Source organism: Lissotriton helveticus, chromosome 7 (assembly GCF_964261635.1).
Source record: "Lissotriton helveticus chromosome 7, aLisHel1.1, whole genome shotgun sequence".
Lineage (NCBI taxonomy): Eukaryota > Metazoa > Chordata > Amphibia > Caudata > Salamandridae > Lissotriton > Lissotriton helveticus.
In genome coordinates, this window is record NC_136068.1 from 433,120,400 (window position 1) to 433,125,325 (window position 4,926).

The window sequence follows — 4,926 nt, forward strand, 5'->3', positions numbered from 1 at the left end:
ATGCAGAAAGCATTTAAGGCCTAACTCCTAATTGGTGCGCCCAGAATTCTCGTAGTAGCCGGTATTGTCCGTTTATCAGTTCTGTTGGATTTATCAGGCTACTGCGATTTTTTGCCGTTTTTTCCTGCAGTTTTTCTATACTTTTCCTTGCTTTTCTGTTATTCCTGTTGACTGCAAGGGCGGGATGCAGTAAGGTGGGGCACAGGTGATGAACCTCCGGACTGTGTCTCTGAGGCTGGCCAAAACTGGCCATGGATGTGAATGAGGTGAGGGAGAAAGGGGCAGTCTGGGAACCTGTACCCCCACAGCTGCTGACGGAGTGGGCAGTCGGCGGTCAGCGGTGGGTGGAGCTCACGGGGGGACTGGCTGCGAGCGGAGCACACAGGGGGGGATGCAGGTCAATCAGACCTAGTCGGACTGCCTGTCGGTCAACCCCCCGGGCTCTTACTTCGCGGCCGCCTCTAGCGTCTCTCCGCCCTCCGCGCCTTGTGTCTTACTCCGGTGCTGTCCGTTCGGAATAATTATCCAGTGATGGCAGCTGGGACAACTTCGTTCATAAGATGCCACAGTGATTACCACTTATCTCCATCTAAAAGATCCAATCTGGCAGTGGTAGAATGGTAAATGCTGAATGTTTAGAATGATTAAAATGGTTTCTTGAAGTAATTAATTGGGGCAGGAGCAGGAGCAGAAGCAGAGCTGTTGATGGGATTCCTTAGCACAGCCCAGCCTTACTGCTCGTTAATCACCCACCCCCCTCCGCCTCCTCCTTCATTCACCTTTCTCTGCGGTCAGGGGGTGGGGGGGCTGGTTGCGCTGGCCGAGGGGGGTTACTGCTTGCGAGCTTGGCGAAGCAAAAGTGAGGCGAGTCGGGGCAGTGCGGTGTGGCGGGGCGGAGGGGTGGCTTCCCTTGCCGCTCTCACCTGGAGCCTCTGCGGCGGTGACACGACCGATGCCGAGTCAAAGTCCGGGTCCGAGTGAGCCGACCGTCCTGCAAGTGCCGCTACTCAGCAGATGCCACGGCACCGGCACCAGCACCGCAGCGCCCAACAACTCTCCTCTCTGTGCGGACACCACTCGAATGCCGCACTCCCCTCCGGCTCCAAGCACCAAACGCACCAAACGCCAAACTCGCGCTCGTGCTCCGCCCACTAACTTAGTGATTGTACACCATAAAACAATATACAAATGGGTCGCTAAAACATAAATCGATAACCAATAATCACCAAACTAATAAAAAAAAAACATATCCGTGCTACCAGCAAACTGATCCAGCGGGCTACCAACCTTCGAAAATTGACCATACATTCATCTGGGCCCATATACACATTCACTCATATAGGCTGGCTAACACCGCTGGGGGGGTCAAGGTTTATAAATGCTTTAATTTAAATCAGTTACCTATCATTTCCCTAATTTTTCACTGATCATAAAGCCTTTCTTTTAGTCAATGGACCTATTTAGTTGAAATAGTAATTGGTGATATGACATAGGTTCATTTACCGCCTATTTATTAAATGACCACAGACTCGAGAAAGTTTTAAATGTTTTATCTAATTATATCATATGAGCAAACGAATTACAGTGTTAACTTCATCTTTCCGAGAAAGTAAGATCTCTTTACCAAAATTTAGTATTCTATTTCAATGAGAATAACCCAACAAAAAAGTACCTCAGGAAAAAGAGGATAGAGAGAGAGAAGTACATTGACACAATACACGGAGATATATATTTACCTAGGGTGGTGTGAAAATCAGACCCCTCTGGCAGAGAGTTTAATGGGTCCTCTGGGAAGGAACAGGTGACATGGACGCCAGGACAGGATTCAGGACAGGATAGATGACCTCTTCTGGATTCGACGCCTGCATCTCACCCCTCTCTGACACTAACCTCCTCCTCGATTCTTCCACAATCTTCTGCTAATAATTTGGCTTAGAATTTCTAAGTATGCTTCTTCAAATATTCAATCAGCATTCGGACAGCATCTTGGTCTCTCTGCATTTTTTAATGCAACTGCTCTAACTGTGCTAAAGAACTACCTCTATTATACTTTCCAAATGGCATGTACCACCCCTAAATATTTCTACTTTATACAACTACTATTTCTGATTGGCAGGCTGAGGGGATGATCATCACACCACACTAAGTTTTAATAATTTTCTTTAGTTCATTGTTTTAAGTTCCCGCCCATTAATTTGTTCTCCCAAGCTTTATTTCCCACCCATATTTTCAATTTCATCGACAACAATGTATACAATTTACAGTTGCCCATTGATTCTTCAGGATGTTCAGCTGGTTCCCAGGACATTTACCGAGAAAGTCCTTGGATGAGTTTCAAGATTTGATATCACTGTTTCTGGTTTGCCATCTTTGCGCATGCATGAGGAACCACGTGGGGTGCAGGCTTTAGCATCATTCAGAGGCCCAAATACGAACTAATAGAGAGGTCAAGAGAAAAAGTATTAATTTCAAAACAAAATGATTTCACTGTATACCACCTATCTCTACTCTAATCCCATTTACTTATAAAGAGTCTCCAAGCATTAGCATTTAGTATATATCTCATTTTAGTTTCAGCAAAGCAGATGCTTAGCATGCGAGTTTCCAAGCGGCCATTTTAGATGCATTTGTGCAGAAGCAGAAAATTGTAAAGACATCATTCTGCGTAGATGCAGCCGACGCATGCGCAATATAGATTCCCGCGTTAGCAGCCATTTTAAGTCACACTCCGGTTACTCATTTGTAGAACACATAGGTAAGCTTCCTCTATCTATGAAATATATGAAATGTGGTGCATATTAGTATCACAATACATTATTATTACTTCGTTACGGATTTATATGAGAGGATTGCGTCCGAACAAGTCTCTTTTATACCAGTCCTTGCTCCTTCAATCCCCTCTCTGATGGCATTTATGCCATCATAAACTACTTATACCCAACCAAATGCCAACTTTAGCACATCTCAATTCCCTTCCCTGTCTTTTCAATTTCCATTTCATCTTTATCTTTCATGTTTTTCACCTTCCTGTACAAATCTCCTTACATTTCTTCAAGTTTAATTTCTTCATATTTCCTTTTCTTTCTTTGTGCATTTATTTAATACTTTCTTCTCCTTCTACAACATTTGCACCATATCATTATTATTAGAGCTATTATTGTTATTCCAAGTATAGGTAGTATTATTTGAGCTACAACTCTTTTACCTAGGTTAGCAAACCAAGACCCTATTGATGTTAGGCTATTTGTTAATTTCTTCCATACATTATCAACTTCCAGTGATTTCAAATCTTCTTCCAATTTTCTAATATTTTTAATATACCCTCTAATTTCTACACTCTTATCCGGAATATAAGTGCAACAATGTTGCGATTTCAGCATTTTACAGACTCCACCCTCTTTTGCCAGTAATATATCAAGGGCAAGTTGATTTTGTAAAGCCAATGATCTGATCGCAATCATTTCAGTATTGATCAGGAGAAATCCTCCTGTAGTATCAGTCGATAAGCGATCAACTACTGTCGATAATTGACAAATTATTTGTGAATTCAGAATTACTCCCACTGAAGGTATCAATGCACTAAATATGTCACCTACTATTTCAGAAAAACTGGCTCTTTTATTACGTATTAGTTCGTTATTGTTTTCATTGCTTCCAGTGATTCTTTTCACATGATAAACTTTAGGGAATACTATTCCAAAATAGCAACACCCATACCATCTTGCGGGTAGCTCGAAATAAACTTCATCTCCACATGCATAATAAATTCGAGGAAATACTGGATCAGTTCCCCCTTTTAGTCCCCAACCTCCAAGAATCAGGAAGTTATGTTCACATTCACTGGAACCAATAAATACATTATTATAGTCAGTTTTTAATCTATGGAGACTGATCTTTTCTTTCTTTTCGAAGTCTAGAGCATGAATCTTGCAATGTGTATAAATCCCTTCTCTCTCATCCCATGGTGGAATATGACTTTTCTGTTCAATTGCCTTCTTCTGAAAATCCTGTCTCCTTTCTTCTACTAAATTCAAAAAGATTTTCTCTCCTCTTAATGAGAAAGTTAAATTTTTCTTATTAGCTTCTGCTAAATCTATTATCTTTTGTGTTAGGAAAAATTCACCCATAAACTGTGCAGCTTGATTACTAAGTACTGGATTCATACTCTTTCATATAGGAACCTCTGGAAATACCACATCTAAATTTGAATAATAATATTGTATCTTTCCTGTTCTATAAAACAGACTTGTTAATACACTACATGATATTCCATATGTTAGCGGCAAATGGTGATATGTAACACCTTCTGCAACTAAAGCTGGTAATTTCATACATACATAACAATCACTAATTTCCATAGTGTCTACATATTGGAACAATAACTTGGTGAATACATTTAAAGCAGTGTTATTATCTGTTACTGTGTGATGTATTTCTAACTCATCTGATGCTTCTAATTCTACTCCATCTCCTTTTATGTTAGCTAACTTTCCATTGGTGTCAATATTATTTTTCTCTTCTACTTTCATCAAATATGGTACTGCTATTGTCAGAAATAACCAAACTACATTCACTAATAAAATGCTACATCTACATAATCTACAACATTTCTTTGAGAAATTTTGTTTCGGTCTTTCAGTAACTCAATCTCTAGCCATTTTGAGAAGATTTCTCTTCTTTCTTTTACTTTATTTTCGTCATTTTACTTTTCTTTTGTTAGTTCTAAGGGGTCTCACTTCTCCTTTGTCAATCTGTTCTACATTTAATTCTTCATCACTTTCTTCATTTAAATCTAAATTCTCAAGTTCTTCAATAATCACATAGGTTCATTCAGGGCCTTTGAATTTATTATTCAGTATTTTTAGTCTTGGACTTCTTCTCCGGGGTTTCTCATTTGATTGTCCTGACTTACTAGTAACTACATTC